Source organism: Zalophus californianus, chromosome 10, assembly GCF_009762305.2.
Source record: "Zalophus californianus isolate mZalCal1 chromosome 10, mZalCal1.pri.v2, whole genome shotgun sequence".
NCBI lineage: Eukaryota > Metazoa > Chordata > Mammalia > Carnivora > Otariidae > Zalophus > Zalophus californianus.
The window spans coordinates 34,107,836-34,126,939 of NC_045604.1; positions in this window are offsets into that span (position 1 = coordinate 34,107,836).

Here is a 19,104-nt window from a genome sequence, read left to right on the forward strand (position 1 = left end):
TCATGCGTGGTGTGCGCACTTGGGATGGCAACAGCGTCTGCTTCCTGTGGGGACGCACCTGGAGGTGGGATAGTCTCTGAGCAGTCTGACTGTGTGTTTGGGGGCAGATCTAGGCACCCAGGCAGACATTCTGGCTGGACCCCCAACCTCCTTACTCTCAGGTGTAGAACAGATCAACAGCAGAGAGGTGCTGTCCTTGCAATGGATTCCTTTGCTCTGACCCCGGCTGGCTCGGTGCTGCCATTTTATGGTTGCCCATGACATCTGTGCTGGCGTGTGAGTCTCAGCACCTGCCAATGGCATTGTTTACTCGTCATGTAACCTTCCCAGCCCACAGCCTCCGCCTCGGGCTGAGTGGGGCTGGTCACCTTCCGTATCCACTCTCCTTACCATGGATGATTAAGACGAGGAGTGGGCCCCTGATTCAACCGCAGCCGATCCACAGACTGACCAGTGACCCTTGGGAATGCCTGGTGTGAGAAGTTCTTCCCTATCAGAAGCTGTGGTGCTTGACGAGGCCAGTCAGGTTCTCCTTCCCGAAAGTTTGAACTGGAAACTGTAGTGAGCACCAGCTAGTTGGTAGAAAGTGGGAGCAACAGACACACAAAGGGGCGGGCACAGAGCCACATCGCTGGTGGGACGGAGCACTCCTGAGACAGGTGCTGGAGACTAGATGCTCCAGTGCCTAGAGTTGTCAGAGACCCCCAACGTCCTCCTGGGAACCCCTCTTATACCCGCCTGGGCTTTCATTTCTGCTCTTGTGTTCCAGTTGTATCAGGAGGGTGTGGCTGCAAAAGAAAACGGACCTTCCAGTGGTCCGGATAAAAGCAATCCATCTCATTTAACACAGAAAGCCCAAGGCGCTCCCCTCCCCCACCTCTCCAGGTCGGTTAACTTAGTGGTTTAACAACGTCCTGAAGATCCCGAGTGTTTCCTGACTTTCTTCTCTGTCACCCTCAATATGCTGCCTGCTCTTCTAGTCCAATCTCTTTCACTGTCTTCCCAGAAAGACTGTAGTGGTTCTGGGTGGTGAACTCTAGGGACAAAAAAAGAAAATGCGTGTTTCTTGTGACCCTTTCAAAGAAGGAGGAAAATTTTCCATTGACTCCCCAGCAAGCTTCCCTGCTATGTCACTGGTTTGAATCGTACCTGGTGCCTGTTCCTACATCAATCACTGGGGCCAGCTAGGAGCGATGCAGCCTGCCCCCCTCCCCACCTCCCCACTCCCAAGCACAGACGGGCTCCGCACTCCCACCTGGTCAGGGTCAGCTTTCTGTCAGCCGGGGAGAATGAAACAGCAGTGTCTGCTCGGCTTACTTCCTCAGACCCAACAATGCTGTTCCATTTCATGATGTGACCTGGTTGCATCTGTTTCTTTCAACTCAAAGAATCAGTGAACATCCAGATCATCCTTAGCAAGTTGAGAGACTGGTCCATAGCAGGGACACTCAATGTTTGGGAGTTGAGTGGGTATGTGAATGCAATATTATAGGAGGCCCTCAAAGTCTCCATTACTTTCCAATATCATATGTGGCCTCAAAAGTTTACACACACACACACACACACACACCGCTAAGAGGATCTGAGGAATGGACCTATCATACTGCTGCTAACCACTGGACCAGCTCATTTCTTGCCCTCTTGGGCCTCCTTGGCAGTGTGGCAGTTGGCCTCTTGGATGTACAGTCTGCTTTTAGCCCTATACAAAGGCTTTCCCAGATTAGTGGTTGTCAGAACTTCCTCGTGTATCACAGAATTGGTGAGAGGGTTCCTTAAAACAAATTTGCTAGGCTCTGCCTCCAGAGTGTCTGATTCAGGAGGTCCGAGGTGGAGCAGAGGATGGGTACTTCTTAGGAGTTCCTGAGATGTTCCTGCTGCCAGTGTGGGACAAGGCTTTGAGAACCACGGCTCTAGGGCGAGGACAGGAAGCATCTAAGAAGGCTACTCACAGAATTTGTCCTGAGGTAGGAAAACCTGCTTCTTTGTCACTTGTTATCACCACGTCACAGGCAGCAGTGACTAGAAGGCCTAATTCTCAAGAAATAGAGGCCACCCCTCTTCAGGAATGTTGGAGGGGGTGGAAACTTGGCGCCCTGGAGAAGTGGGGGGAGGGGAGGGAGAAGGGGTTTAGCTTTGGTTGACAGAGCCTGGCTAAGCAAATGGGCACAAATGGGCCTTTCCCACCCCTGTGCTTTCTCACCTGTAACACGAATAGGAACCAGCTCTGTCTGCTCCACTGGGTGGCTGTAGGGATTAAGAGGAGAGATGCGTTGAAAGTGCGCAGGTAAAATACAAGGCTGTTTATGGCTCACAGTCTTACTAACGACAGTATGGGGACTAATTCAGAGTTGTGTAAAGGACCTTTTGGGGCTCAGCACGATGAATTTCAGGGTTGTCATCCTCCCAAAGCAGGTGCCCACTTTCCGGAAGTTATGCGCGCATGTCGATCTCAGCCCTACGCACCAGGTCCGCCCAACCTGGGAGCCCGCGTGGGGCGTGCGGATTGCTTTCGTGAAGACTGCGGCCGCAATTCCTTCTCTCCCACAGTCTCCTCGGGGATCCCAGGCTCGCGCCCGGAGCGGGAGCCCCGAGGGGCGGAGTGCGGGAGGAAGCGCGGGCTGCCCGCGCTCTGAGCCGGCGCGGCGGTGGCAGGGCCCGGGTCGGGAGCGCTGGCAGGGCAGGGGCGCCGAGGGAGGCCGCCCGCCCCTGCCGCGCGTCCCCGCAGAGCCCAGGGGCTGCGCTGGGCGGCCAAACATTATTCAGCACCCCGCGTCAGCCTTGGCTCCGGGCGCTGGCGCGAGCCGGCCGCCTTTTGCCTGCCTTGGCCGGGTCTGAACCCTGCGGGCGGCGGGCCAGGCCCCTCTCCCGTTGCCTCCCGGTCGCCGCGGGCCGTGTTCGCGGGGCCTCCCCGGGCCCCCCCCCCGGTTCCTCCCGCCCGACCCTCCCGCCGATCGGCCACGCTTGCAGAGCCAGGGCTTTGCTTAAGGGTTGGCAGATGTGCGTGCGCCCTGGCTCCCTGCGCTCCCGGTTCCTCCCCGCTGCCCCGGGCTCCCTCGGCTCGAAGCGCCCGCACCCGGAGCGGAAGCCCGCGGGGAGCGTCCCCAGCTAGGCTGTGCCTGGCGCCGCCCCGGGGTCCGCCCTGACCGCGGGTTCAGTGCCCCTCTTCTCGGGGTCGGGGGTCTGGGCAGCGGTAGCAAGGAGGAGACGCACGCGGCCGCCCTGGCGTCTCCCCGCGCAGAAGTTTCGGGTCGCGGCGCGCCCTTCGGGGCTCCAGCCGGGCCGGGGTGCCAGATGTGTTCAGCTGTGCGGCGGCGCTCGGCTTCCAGCGGGTTCTGGGTAGGGGCTGCTCCCAGAAGCAGCCCCTGCTTGCTCTCTTTCTGTGTGAGCCCGGCGGGGAAGCTTTGTCTTGGGGGGCCCACACTGGCTCACAGAAGACTCCGGGAAATGGGCCTTTGGATGAGAAACTGAAGACGTGGGTTGAGGATGGGGTCTTGGTTCCATTTACCAGCTGGCCAACTTTGAGAAATCCACTCCCCCCTCTGTTTGCTTGACTGTAAATAATATAGCTATCATTGGAGTGCTTCCCATTTTCCATATATTATTTTTAAATCCCAACGATTTGCAGAAAAGGTGTTACCCACATTCTGCAGAGGACGTGGGATCCAGGCAAAGTGACTTGTCAAGCTTAGACCGCTGATCTGGGACCCATGACCCAAAATTCTCTAACTAGAGACAGTGTTGTCTCTGTGAGGATGTGGATGGCATCCAAAGAATTATGGATACCATTCTTTTCTGATTTGAACTTCAACCAGGCTGGAAGTCCAGGCCAGAAGCATGACCATTCCTCCTGCCTACCTTCACAGCAGAGCCTCCTTGGGACAGTTGGGGAAGAGGAGGGGGCTCAGACTGGGGACCCCTGAGTCAGCCTGGTCTCCCTACCCCACCTGGAACCAGGGGTGACCTTTTCTTCTTTCCATTGGATTGATTGCTCTGTGTCCTTGAGAAGCAGGATGAGCTTGACTGTTGTGTGTGGAGTTTTCCTTCCCCCCAACCAGCTGGGCAAAGGGATTTTTCTCCCATGTTCAGAGGTTAGAAGCCCAGGGAGGTGCATAAAGTCACTCTGGATGGCCCAGGGCTCCCTCAGTCTCCAGACCCCTGCTAGGCTGGCAGCACCTCAACTTTCTCATCTGTGGTTTAGAATTCACGTTACAGATAAAATGGGTGAGATGCTGGGGACAGAAGGCCTGGGTGTCAGAGAAATTTGGGCGCTAATGTGAAATATATTAGTAATACTACTACTGGCCTCGCCTGACCCCACAAGAGTTGTGGGAAGGCTCACAATGGGTAATGGCTACACAAGGGCTTTGGGAAGTGTGAGATGCCTCACAAATGCAAGGTGGAATTATTCATACAAGGCAGAGGAAAGGACCAGAATATAAAGATGAATGCCACAGAGGAAAAGTGCAGGCTAGCAGGCCAAATAAAAAGGACTATACAAATAGTTAAAACAGAAGACTCCCAGTGCATGCAAATAGTACACATTATACCCCGTGCTGCCAACTCAGACCCATTTTGGAATAACAAAGAACATATGTATATATATATACACATCTGGGTAGTCTCTGACATTCTTACTCCCACTGTAGGAGCTCCTTGTCTTCATAATAACTCTTGCCCAGTTGTCTCCTCTCCCCAGTTAATCCCCTTCTTTCCATTGTGGGTTCTACAGCAGGATTTTCTTTTTCCTGGGCGGAGTGGTGTATTAGTTTCCTATTGCTGCTGTTAGCAAATTACTGCAAATTTTGTGGCTCAAAATAACACAAATTTATTATCTTACAGTTGTGGAGGTCAGAATTCCAAAACGTGACTCCCTGGCCGAAAATCAAGGAATTGGCAAGATTGTGTTTCTTCTGGCAGCTCTAGGGGAGATTCTGTTTCCTTGCTTGTTCTACCTTTTAGAGGACACCTGCATTCCTCTGTTTATGGACCCTTCCTCTGTCTTCAAAGCCATTGGTATTCAGCGGAATCTATCTCCCATTGCAACCCCTGCCTCCATTGGCACATCTCCTCTGACCCTGACCCTCTGACCTCCCACTTGTAAGACCTGCTTCTGATTACATCCATCGGGCCTTTGTGGATAATCCAGGATAATCTCCTGAAGATCCTTAACATGACCACATCTGTGAAGTTTCTCTTGCCATGTAAGGTAACAGTCACATGTTCTGGGGACTAGGACCTGGACATCTTTGAGGGGGTGGGGATGGGGGAGTAGGGGGTGGGGGTGGAGAGCGCTTTAAAAATCTAGAGTTTCAATTTAAAAAAAGTCTCTTTTTAAAAAGAGAAATATGAAATGCCCAACTCTCCCCTTTTCTTCAGTTAAGAAGTAACATAGCAACTTTTTGTATAAATGTGACAAATTCTGACAAAATCCCTCCCAGCTCCTTGCTATAACTATTGAACATCAGACTCCCTGCTATCAGGAAAGAGGAAATAGTAGGTAGCAGCAAATGGACTCCACAGAAAAGGAAGGGAGAGAGGCTCACTAGGTTGGCAAGTTGTAATATGTTCTTCACTGGGAATGTAGGCCCTTTGAAATGATTAGCTGCTAACAATTGTTCACAGCTCTTCAGCTGCTCTACCTCATAAGCCTTTGGCACCGTAGGCTTCAAAACTTTCTTAAAGCATTAATAGGAAGCTTGGCTCCTTTTCTTTCCCCACAAGAAAGACCTAAATAAAAATAAAAGTGGTGCTACTCTGATGAAAGTGGGCACATTGAGCCCCTTGAGCACTTTTGCCAAATGGTAGGAACATGGTTTGAAATCTCTGTTTTGGGAAGTCGTTTCTCTAAGTAACATAACAAGAATAATGAGTTAGAAATTACCACTTGGAATACAGAAATTGGGAGAACATCATGTTCCAACACCATGTTGAAAATTCTTCTTCTCACTGTGGAAGCAAAGAATGGGATAGTCCTTCTAGAACCGACTTTCACTCCGACTCTTGGTTTCCCCACCTGTGTCCTCTATCACGGGCTCTTCTCTGTCATAAATCTGTTCATTTTAGTGACAAGAGTGAAAGCGCCAATGGGCAATATAGCAAAAAGTACACACACCTAGAGCCTGGGGCCTGATGAGTTAGCTCCTACCCATTCATTCATCACATATTTATGGAGTCGCTATCTTGGGTCCAGGACTGGTTTGGATGCTGGGGACCTAATGTGCACCTGGACTGTGGGAGCCTTTTGCAGGGTGAGGAGAGAAGGGGACTGCAGGAGTGAACAAACAGAGATCATCCGTGTGGGCTTCCATGTGAGGGGCACAGGGAAGGCCTGGAAAGCTTTCCAGAGGAAATGGTGTGTAAGCCCAAGTCCGAAAGTCCAGCATGAGTTAGGTTAGCCAGCAGAGCTTGGGGCCGGGGGACGCTGGGCTCATACAGCCGAATGTGCAAAGTCACAGATGGGGAAGAACCTCGTAGAAAGGAGGGTATGTTGGAGAATAAAGCAGGGAGGAGATAGTGCTGGAGGGCCTGGAGGCCATTTTAAGGAGCTCCCCACTTTCTCCCAAGAACTAGGGAAGCCATTCCTGTGTCCTAAGTAGGGGACAGACAAGGTCTGATTAATTCCTCCCTGGCAAACTCCGTGACCTTGGCTAATGTACTTCCTCCGTTTCTTCACCGCTGCCTGGCTGATCCCTTAAGTCGTTTCCTGCTCTGACCGTGAAGGTCGTTAAGCGCAGAAAGGGCGCGCGGCCCGCAGCCCCTTTACTGGGCCCTCTGGAAACTGGACGTTCCCAGTGGTCCTTCCCCACGCCCCGGAACTCCTGGTCAGTGCGACCTCTGGAAATAAAGGGATCGAGACGACCTAGCTCAAAGCAGAGCCAGATGGGCACAGGGTGGGCGGCGGGAAGGGGCCCGGGGCGGTGGAAGAGCGGGAGGCCGCCCGGGGTGGCCAGGGGGGCCCGGAATCCGCCGGGACCTAGGGCGCGGCGAGCGCGGCTTCTAACCCCCGGGCCACGGCCGCAGCTCACTCCTCTTATCGCCACTCGGGGGGCCTCGGGGCAAGGCTGACCGGCACTGACGGCTGAAATCCGCCCATTGTTCCCTCCGGGGAGCCAGAACCGCCGCTCCGGCACGGGGGCCAGCAGCAGCCGGCTCCGCCCCGGCGGCCGGAAGCGCGGGCGGGGCTCAGGGCCGGGGCGGTCGCGAGTCTGCGCAGGCGCAGACGAGCCTGCCCGGGCAGACAGGCGTGGTCGGAGGTTCTGCGGCCCGCGGCTGCCCTCTCGTGGAAGTTGGGCGCCATGGCGTGGCCGGCGCTGGCCCGGAGCGGCCTGGCCAACCCAACCCTGGGAACTCAGCCAGGCGCTGTGTTTTTCCAGGTCCGCGCAGGGCCAGGGGAACCCGGCGTGTTTGTTTGGTGGGAATGGATTACTGGAAAACTAGACGGAAGGTACCCTGCAAATCGGCATGCACTGTATTGTTTGGGAGTCAGCAGCCTGTAAATGTCAGGTGATAGCAGTGCTGGGAACCACCGCCCGATCCCTGACCTTGAGCAAGGCGCTGCTGGCAGAACAACTCCGCTGCTCGGGAGAGAGGGAGGGGGCGGCAGGGGAGTGGAGACTTAGAAGTAAGAGCTAGCTGCTGGGCCCGGGCCAAAACGTCCGCTCCGGGATCTGTAAATAGTGAAGGAGGATACCACGCACCCCTGTGCCCACCCCACAAAGACGTAATCTATATGGACTAGTAACTAACTCTTCTAGGGAGGCAAGCGTTCTGCAAGGTGGGGGTGCGGGTGCGGGTGGGGCTTGGGGTGGCCACGCAGTCATAAGGAACGCTGTCTGGAGGGCAGCCCCAACAAGGGAAGATTTAGCTGAGAAGAGTGAAAGCGCACAGTGGAATGAGAATTATGCGCCCTGGTCCGTTTAGGGAACCACCCCGCATACAGTTCCCTTTAAATGCTTCATCACCGCCTCAGTCTGCTGAGTCCTCCCCTAATTCCTGATTCTGAGTTGTCCTTGATCTTCTTGCGTCCCACCCTGTTCTTGTCTCAAGCGATTACTTTGGAATGTGTTTCCTCTCCTCGCAAAGCTTTGTCCTGAAAATCATCACGGGCCTCTGCCTCTGTTCTTTCCACCTGCATTTCTAGGGCTGCCTGCCAGGGAATGGGTTCTTTGGGCTCTCTGTTCCACACGCTCTCCCTGCTCCTGACTCCATCCCCATTGATGGATGGCACCCAGTTCCTGAAGTTTCCGTGGGAGGAGAGCAACCTGGGGAATGAAGATAGGAACTCTCAAAGGCCTGCCGCTTTTGCCGAAGTCAGGCATTCCATTAGAGGGTAATTCCTTTCCCTGGCCTCTGCACGTTCACCCTGGCCGCGGATACTGGGGTTTATGGTGTCACCCCACCACACCTGCTAATGCCTAGGTTATCAGAGCCCTCTGTGATGGAGGGCACTGTAAGGATTTCCTGAGGAGGGAGATGCCAGAGACAGAACTTGGGTCTGGAAGGCTCATGGTGCGGACTCTGTGGTGACACTGATATTCCGTGTTCTTCAAGAAATGTTCTTCTAGACCAGCTGACCTCATTGGCGATCTAAGCCCTCGCCACTGAGAGGGGCAAATTGAGACCCAGAGAAGGGAAGTGCCTGTCCCAGATCACCCAGTGGGTGCCTCACTATGTGCTGGGTGCTATAGGGGACATAGACATATAAGAGGAGGACCTGCCTTCAAATCTCGCCACTCACCTGGGCAGGTAAGACATGCCTCTTAGCATCATCTCTATATGTACGTCTGTAATTTTGATACACATCGTCTTCCTCTCCAATCTTCTCCAAAAAGGAGGTTTCTAGAAAACTCTGATTCTGAATTGGTGCAAATCCCTTTCCCCAAGGCATGTCAAATCCAGTTGCCACTACTAACTTATTGATGGGCCTCATCTAGTGGCCTTGGGAAGGTAGTGGGCAGCCCAGTCACAGCCTGTAATAAGGACAGAAAACTCAGCATCCACCCTGCTGTGAATAATAGAACAAAAAGCAGCAAGTGCCTGCAGGATCAAAGCACAGAGCAGTAGTGTTTCTGGGTTAAACAGCTCAGCAGGGCAGGCCGGGGCAGGAGGCGGGCACCATGGACTTTCTGGGACGGGTGCCTGGGCTGCGGAAGAATCTTCAGCTAGAGGGAGGATTTCTGTGCCTCACAACATATTCTCCTGGGGCGCTCTTCTTTACCTTCCTTGGTTGGGGGAGGGGGCCTTTCCTCCATCCTCCCTCTCCACCACTCTTACCCCCAAAGTCTGAAGAGATGGAGTGGGTGGGGCAGGAGGTGAGGGGGAAAGAAGGATGCCGGGGCAGGTAGGAGACACCGGATCCTTTGGCCATGCCAAATTACTCTCTAGGCCTCAGTCTTTCCTTCCGTAAAATGAGGAGGTTGATACATGGTCTCGAACTTATTCCTACTTTCTTAAACTGTATTTCTTTGAAAAGAGGCAGCGAGACTCTATTGCTTGGCCCCCCTGTCCAGTTTCTTCTTGGCCATACGGAGTGATGGCCGTAACTGCCCCAGGCCCACCTTCAGACTCAGTCAGTCAAGCCCCACGTCTCAGCGCGAGCCGTCAGACCGCAGGTAGGAAGACTACTCTTTGTCCGCTCACCCTGCCTGCTCCCACTGGCCGGCGGAGAAACCAGCCTCAGACTTAGAGTAGTAGTCTGAGGATGAATTATCATTGGGACTTTTACCTTGGAAGAGTATTTTGAGATGATAATATTCATGTTTGTGTCTTTAAATATATATACAGTTCCAGTAGAAGCCCCCGGTGCTATGAGGCTTCTCTGGGGAGGTTTGCAGGCATTTCTCTTAGTCGAGAAGATCCCCGGGGTCCTGAACACACTCTGAGAACGACACCTTGACTGCTCCTTGTGGAAGTGTGTGTGAGTGTGTGAGCATGTGGATGTGTGAGTGTGTGAATGAGTGTGAGCGAGTGTGAGTGTGCGTGCCCTGAGTCAGCCTGAGTGCTGGGTGTTTTGTCTCTTTTCCTGAATTAGCCAGTGGAGGAGTTAAGTGTATAATTGGGGGAAGGAATATGTCAGTCAGGAAATAACCATTTTATTAGTGAGAAGCCACTGAAAACCCATCCTATTGTGCGTGGGCACAGGGGCCTGTAGGCAGATGAGGAATCTCAGAACAGAGTGAGGAGAAAACCAGACAGTTAATGAAGACAGAGATGCCCATGTGTGATATAAAGCCAAGACTCCTGCACAGAACCCAGTGCACGGGTGCAGACAGAACACACAGGTGTGCGCACATATGCACAGTTCCACATGGGCACTGCATGGACAGACCTGTCTGACAGCATGCCTGCCCACACATGCACACTGAACATCCTCCCAGATACATTCAGCGCAGGGCAGAGACGCAGTGTGATGGGTTGGCCTGGGTCCCCCACAAATGTATGCTCAAGTCCTAACAGCCCGGTACTGGTGAATGGGACCGTATTTGGAAATAGGGTCTCTGCGGTGTAAACAGGCTTAGAGGAGGTTAGACTGGAGGAAGGTCAGCCGTGATACTATGTGGTCGGTGTCCCTGCATGAAGAGGGAAATTTGGACACAGACAGAGGCCCAGAGGGAAGATGGCCATGTGAGGATGGAGGCAGAGATTGGAGAGACACTGCCATCAGCTAACCAATGCCTGGGGCTCCCAGAAGCTGGAAGAGGCCAGGAAGGATCTTTCCTTAGAGTCATCAGACAGAACATGGCCCTGCGACACCTTAATTTTGGACTTCTGCCTCCACAACCGGGAGAGAATAAATTTCTTTCTAGCCGCCTCATCGGTGGGGCTTTGTGATGACAGCCCAAAGAACGAAGACCCCCAGATACCGAGGACGTACGTATGGTGCACGCGCACACTCAGGAGGCACAGGACCTGCGGCACGGACGGCAAGAGACACTCAGGTCAGCCGGACTTCACCTGGTCCTCTGCTCCCTCCCGGCAGCCCTGGGTCTCTTGCCCCTGGAGCTCATTCTTCCGGTGGACTTAGCCCACCCTCAACCATCACGACCGCAGCCAACGTTTACTGTGCGCTTTCCTGTCTGCTGGGCTCTGTTCTAAATGCTTCAGGCTACTTTGAATCTCCCCAACAACCCTAGGCATTGTTTCCATTCACACATGAGGGAACGGAGGCCCAGAGAGGTTGAATAAGTTGCCCACGTAAATAGAGGCAGAGAACTTGGGGTTTGGTGTCAATTCGGCTTGCGTCTGCCACACCTGGGAAACAACTTTTTCCTCAGGGATCCATTAAGGACTGTGTCCCAAGTAACACCTGGCCTGTCTATCACCAGCTCTGTGGGTCCTGGGCTGTGATGTCCAAGGCTAGACTCCGACGTCAAGACTCCCTGTCCCCCTTGGGCAGCTAGACCAGCAGTGTGCTGTTTGAAGATGGAAGAACAGGCTAGGGGCAATGTGTGCTCAGGGCTTTCATCCCCCTCCCCCTCTCTTGTTTTGATTGAGAAATATTTTATTCATTGAGGAATATACCAGACCCTAATATGCACACATTTGACGTGTGCAGTTTGATGAGATTTGACAAACATATCCAGTCACATAACCACTATTACAATTAAGAAATCACCATTTCCATCACCCCAGAAAGTTCCCTTGGTACCTTCCTTGTCAGTCCCCCATCAACACCCCAGGCAAGGCTTGATCCCATTTCCAGCACCATAGAGTCATTCTGCCTGTTCTCAAATGTCACATACATAGACATATAGAGTATGTCCTTTTTTGCGTATCTGGCTCCTTTTACTCAACATATGATTTTCGAAATTGACTCATGTAGCTATATACGCCCAGAGTTCATTCTTTTCTTTATTGCTAACTAGTATTCTATTGTACTGATGTACCACAGTTTGTTTATCTGTTCACCTGTTGATAGACATTTAGGTTGTTTCCAGGCTTGGGCTATTGCAAATAAAATTGCTATGAACATTTGTATATGAGTCGTTGTGTGAACTTGTGTTTTCGTTTCTCTTTGGTAAATAACTACTAATTGAATGGCTGGTGTGTGTTTAACTTTTTTAAAATGCAAAACCCATTTCCAAAGTGGTTGTACTATTTTACCCTCCCATCCGCAGTGTGTGAAAGTTCTAATTGGTCCACATCCTCAACAGTACTTGGTATTGTTGATTTTTAATATTTTGGTTGATCTCTTGGGTATGAAGTGGTATCTCGTTGTGGTTTTAATTTAACTATAGGTGTTGGCCATCTTCTAGTGTGCTTATTGGACATTTCTATACCTTCTTTTATGAATGAAATCTTTCTACAATTGAGTTGTTACGATTGAGTTGTTTATTTTCTCATTATTGAGTTACAAAAATTCTTCATTATATTCCAGATATGAGCCTTGTGTCAGATATATAAATTGTGAATATTTTCTCCCGGCCTGTGGCTTGCCTTTTCATTTGTTAAGACAATTATTTTGAATTCTTTGTCAGGCAGCTTGTAGATACCCATTTCTTTAGGGTCAGTCCCTGCAGCTTTATTTTGCTCCTTTGGCGGTGTCACGCTTCCCTGATTCTTTATGAAACTTGTAGCTTTGCCTCAGTGTCTGCACATTTGAAAAAGTGGTCACCTCTTCCAGTTTCTACAGATTGCCTCCTGCAGGGAAAGCCCGTCACTAGTCAGCTCAGCCAGAGGGTCTGGGAAGACCAGTTGGTGAGGACTGCTGTGGGTGGAGTGGGGCTGCTCGTAGGGTCCCTGAGTGGGCCTGGGGCCAGGGCAGGGCACACAGTTAAGGAAATGAACACCACATTTAGGTCATCTTTCTCTGTATGTCAACAACCATAGTTGTAAGTTCCCTTAGACGTCTCTTGGTAGAAGATGGATCTGAGTAAATGCTAACATAAAGTCTGCTGAAGTTACTGAGCACAACGTCTCAGACTGCAAACTGGAATCCTGTTTGCTCAGACCTTTAGTCTCCCCCTCTTCCTCCAATCTGCAGCATATATGCAGTTTTTGGCAGCCCCATACCCTTCATTCTCACATATCCCCAAGAACACACTTATACCCCCACAAACATGCAGATACCCTCAAACCACCAGACTCCAGATCAGACACTTGAGATCCCTGGACCAGAAACTGATAGAGACAAAGGAGACCTAGAAGTGGGCCTCTCTCTGTCCCCAGGGAGTTTGGTTATAGGTGGAGAGACAAAGGTCATTGGGAAGAGGGTAGGAGAAACACAAAACCTGTAAGGAGAAACACATGAGTCAGCACACACAGGAATAATGATAGGGAAGGGGGGGGCTTTAATTAGAGGAGCATCTGGGAACTGTAGGGATCCCCCAAAGTTTTGTGACCCAACACCTGTTGAGATGCAAGAGATCACCCAGCTCCCAATCCTTCTTTGACAGACACCTTAAATTTGTGAGATAAAGTTTGAGGATGGGGAGGAGGTCCCTATATTAATGAGGCCTTTATGACAGTAACACAACTCATGCTATGGAGCAAAAATAGAATATAGGCTTCAGATACAGCGAGGTTTAGGACTTCCAAATGTTATCAGGGCTTTGTCTCTCCAAATCATAGTCAGGTGTTCTCTTCATGGTGAGCATCCATTAATAGCACAAGACTCACATCCTACCAATCAGCAATTCCAGGAAGAATAAAGCTTCTTCCCTTAGAACTTTGGCCCCAAAGTCCAAAGGAAGGGACTGATTGGCTTTGTTTAGGTCACAGGACCATCCCTGATCGGCTTAGTGGGCCAAGGGCACGAAGTATTCCGATTGGCCCATCTTGTGCACATCCCTGAGGAAGGGCAGCAACAGTCCCATCCAAGCCACTCGGAATGGATTCCCTACAGGAAAGAGGGTTCTTTTGTCAGAGAAGTGGAGAGGTTGATTCTGGACAGGCAACACAAGAGCAGCCCATGATAGGATCCAAACCCTAACTTCATGTATCACCGCGGGATGCAAACCATTTCACCTAACCATGCATCGATTTCTGATAAAAGAATAATACTCTTGGTGTGTGTAGCATTTACCCACGGATAACATGGGAAGCTGATGCTCAAGAAAGCACTCTGAGATGTCAGGGGGCATGTACTCTGCTCCACAGTCGCTCCGGGCGCAGGCGTTTTCGTTGTGGGAAGCCACAGAGACAGTGGCTCTGCTCCTTGAGCCTCTTTAATCTTGGGCACTAACCGAGGTAACACAGAACTATCTTGAAGAGGCAAAGGCGCAGAGGTGGCCCGAGAAAGCAGGTAATAAGGATTCCAAAGCTGCCACCCCTCTCTCCCTGCAGGGGATCCGTGACCACCCACTTGTGTCCCGAAACACAAGGATGGGCACGCACTGTGTGGCCTTCTTTCCCCCACCCACTCCCACCCCAGCACAAGCAGCAAATAAGATTACAGAAGCCGTGGAAGGCAGCATTTGGAAATTTAAAAGATAAGCATGCACAGGGTAATTGAATAGCATTCTGCTGAAAAACGAGCTCTCAGAGCTCATAATCAAGACTATGCTTTACCAGAGGGGCTCTCCCCTGCCTCCCTTTGCAAACCCAGCAGAGTTAACCCTTTGGGAGGGCTCTGCTAGGGGAAGGCAGTCTTTATTTGAGGACTCACTGGAACAGTCCAATGACGGAACGAGCAGCCTGCATAGTAGGTAGGGAGTTCCCCGTCCCTGGCAGTGTTCAGACAGAGGATAGAGGGGCGAGGTGAAGCCTCTGGTTGTTAGGGGGCTTATCAGCAGTGAGATTCTGATTCTCCCGTTCTGATTTTTCAGACTCAACCATCAGGTATCTATCCAGAGCGTACTATATTGTCAACACCAGGCTCAGGTCTGTGGGATAAAAATGCAAATAATAGTTTATACAGCACTTAGTCGGCGCCAAGTAGGCACCTTGCTTGTGGGAACTGATCGATCCTAGCAGCACCCAGAGGAGGTAAGTACTACTACTGTCTCCATTTTACAGTTGAAGAAACTGAGGCACAGGGAGTTGAAGTAATTTCCCCAGGGATTCAGACTCGGGTGATAGGAGAAAGTAGGTAATATCCAAGCTGACGACCCACCATCCCGCCTCACTTGAATTCGCCATCTTGTTGGGGAGAGCAGAGACTCTGATGTTGGAAGGTGGGGGAGTGAGATAAGGGATGAGGCCCAGGGTGGCTCCCCAGGCTCTTTGTATCAATCCCTCCCTCCTTCCCCCCCTACCCATGCCACTGAGGCCTAACCCTTCTCCAGACCCCCTCGGAGGGGATGCCGACCCCTGGAACAAGCACTGTCAGTTGTGCTGGCAACCCCCACCCCTCTAAACCCACCTTCCTCTCCCCTTTTTTTCTCTTTCTCTGGTTATCGTAATTATTTGGGAATTTACAGAATAATCCGTCACCAAGTCCTCCAGAACAAATTGAATGTCAGGTTTATAAAACAACCTAATAAAGCAGATGGCATTACCCACTGGTAAATCTCTTCCCCATTTCCTGCCCCACCCCCTACCCACTTCAGTGTCTCAGAGAGCTGACAGATTATCCATTTACAGGCAGATTAATCCTGAACAGTATAAACATGGAGAGAAAATTACACTTTCTTGTCTCCATAATTGATAAGAAAGACACATTAATCTATAAAGCCCAGAGGAAGGCCCATCTGTCTGCCGAGGCAGACGTGGGGGTGTCTGGGAAGGAAGGATTCCCGTCCATCTCTCTGTCTGTCTGTCTGACTTTTTATCAGAAAGCACTTTCTCAGGGGCTGCCCTTGCTCTCCCAGGCCCTGGCCGCTGGGTACCTGCAATCTGAAACCGCTTAGGCCGGTCTCAAGGTCCAACAATTCAGGATTCCAGGCCAGGGGCAGAGGCTCTGCCATCAGCTTTCTATTTCTTTCCAGAAGCTTGGACAGAGAGCCTATTAGTTGCTCTCTGTGATGATTCCATAATTTTGCCTCAGGTGTCCACTCTCTGGCCCTTGAGGGGATTCCAAGAGGAATTTGTTCAATAAGATTTTGATTTGATTCCCTCCCTATTCTCTACTATTACTTTAAAACTTTTTGTAAATTTACACACTTCCCTCCCCTGCCTTCCTCCTCTTCCAGCACCTTCCCTGGTAGAGACAGCTGTGAGGCATTAATTGTCTCCTTGAGTCCTGTCAGAGCTGTCAGGAAATGTCACACCGGCCAAATCCTCTCCGCAGAGGGATGTGAGTGGAAAGAGGGTTTCTGAGAAGACTGTTCCAGAAACAACCATCCCCCCTCCCAACTTGGAGACATACAGTGACATGGACAACAAACAGCCCCATCCTCACCCCTCCACCCCCATCTAAGGAATTTAGGGCAGGCTCCTCTGTCAGGGTGCCTGTGATGTCTTGAGGTGGGGATGGAGGGAGCGTGGCAGGTGGGGGGATTTATCTGGAGTGGGAGAGAGGGCCCAGGGGAAATTCTGGCAGATCCCCATTTGACCAGAACGACCCTGTTGGCTGGTAGGACCTTGAAGAGGAGAGAGGAGGAAAAAAAGGAGGAAGGGGAGGGAGCTGGGCAGAGGAGACAGCCAGAAAACACCAAGGGACCAGGAGGAAGGGAAGATGGGGGATGGAGTACAGGAGGAACAGAGAAGTCTATGGCAAGAACTCCTAATTTCTGCCTTCAGGATGGGTGGCCATCTCGTATGATCTGGGAATCTTTGTCTCCTTAGCCCCTATTGTGCTGCTTCTCCCAGAGCACAGCGAGAGTACCGGCCTCCTCACCGTTGGGCACATGTCTAGTGTATGCCCCCAACTTTGTGTGGAGGTGCACTGGGTGCCCGGAGTCTGAATGAATAGCAGAAACCTCTCACAGGTGAACTGTGCATCACAAAACACTCCACCCCCCACCCCCCTAGACTGCAGACTGGCCTCGGCTAGGCTTCTCCTAAGAGACAGTGCCAAGGACTGAGTTGTGTTCACCCAGGGCCACTTCCCTCTGTTGGCCATTAACGGATGCAGAAGTGCTCCCAACAAGAGCTCCAGCCTTTGTCTTTGGACTTCCACGCTTTTTGCACCAATGACACATGGTGCTCCTGGCTGGCTTTTGAGGATAGCTATAACCAGAGTTTCCCAAACGGTGTACCTAGGAGCACTAATGGTGCTTGGCTGTTCTTTGGGCTCCACAGTTAAATTTGAAGATGCTGGGGCTCCTGGGTGGCTCAGTCGTTAAGCGTCTGCCTTCGGTTCAGGTCATGGTCCCAGGGTCCTGGGATCAAGTCCCGCATCGGGCTCCCGGCTCCACGGGAAGCCTGCTTCTCCCTCTCCCACTCCCCCTGCTTGTGTTCCTCTCTCACTGTCTCTTTCCGTCAAATGAATAAATAAAATCTTAAAAATAAAAAATAATAAATTTGAAGATGCTGGGCCAACAAAGTTAACATCATTTCCTTTTTTTTTTTTTTAACTTTCCTTCTCTACTCTGGCTGATTTTTCTCTGCTTCTTTCTATCTTTTCTTCTCGCTTTCTATTGATTGTGGGCTTGATACAAGCCCAGTGAAATCGTAAATACTAATCCATTTTTGTTTCATGCTTTCCTTTTTAAAATAAATCATTAAGTTCTACATATATATTTTTTAAATTGACAATTATAATTTTAAAGAAGAAAAAATAAATGACTCTGACCCTGGGGTCCTAAAAGCTTAGAGGTAATATTATTCCATTTTCATTTACTAATTTTAATAAAAATCATCACAACATGAATTGTAAAGTAATGATATGTAAATTGTCTAGAGAAACCAACAAAGCACTTAATTTTAGCCCCTTAAATGTAGTAATTAATGCTGGATAAACATCTAAGGTTTGGAGGGTTAGTTTTAATTAGTATAAGTTTGGGTGAGAAAATGAAATTTTTTACTTACTCTGTTTCTAAGAGTCTCAAACTGCTTCAACCAATTAACTTATTACTGTCTAAAAAGGCTGGTTTTTTTAATAGGAAAAACTGAATTTCTTTGTTCTGCTACTGTATTTTCATAAAGTGACAAACCAGAATCAGTCCCCACATGCTGTCCAAAGAGCAGGGGGTTTTTGTTTGTTTGTTTGTTTGTTTCAGGGTTTTTTTGTTTGTTTTAATTTGTGAAGGCCTCTCACAAATGAGAAGACATTCTCAGAAGATACAGGGAAAGGGAGAAATGTTATTCCTGCCCTTACAAGGACAAAACAGATTGAGAAAACATGTCCCGCCTGAACACATCATTAAGAATTTCACAAAACAGAGGCGCCTGGGTGGCTCAGTTGTTAAGCATCTGACTCTTGATTTTGGCTCAGGTCTTGATCTCAGGGTCAACTTAAAAAAAAAAAAAAGAATTTCACAAAACAAACCCAGCTGGTTATAAACAATTTTTTAAAAGAATGACGTGAAGTGGAAGAGCACTGGAGAATGAAGAGCTGGGGTCTGCATGTGTCACCTTTCATGGTTTTGCTCACACTGTCCCTGTGTCTAGACTGCTTCTGCCATGCTCTCTATACCTGCTTACATCCATTCCTGGCATCTCTTCCCCTTCAACTTGGTAGAATCGACTACTCCACTTGTGGGCCCTCAATTGTATCTGTTTCAGACTCCCAGTAATATCTTGTTGAACTTTTTTTGTACTTCATGTTGGCAGATTCAAGAGTCAAGAAGCTTACTGAACTCCAAACAGTATAAAATTAAAGAAAACCACGCGTAGACCCATCATAATTGAAATGGTGAAAATTAAAGTAAAGAAAACCCCTTGAAAGCAGCTAGAGGAAAAACTACACTTTACATATAAAGGAACAAAAGTTCTAATGACAGGAGATTTTTTGTTAGAACCCTGCAGGTCAGAAGACAGTGGAACATCATTGTTAAAGTGCCAAAAGAAAAAAGCTGTCAACTGAGAATTCTATATCCAGCAAAGATATCCTCCAGGTATGAAGTCAAAATTAAGCTATTTTCACATGAAGGAGAACTATGACAAGTTGTCAGAAGAATACCTGTTTTGTGAGAATCATTAAAGGATATTCATCAGGTTGAAGGAAAATGATAACAAAAGACTGTCAGGTCTTGAGGAATGAACGAAGAAAAACAGGAAGGGACAGAAACAAGTATCTGGATAAATATAAGAGACAATTTTTTTTTCCTTTTAAGTTTTTTA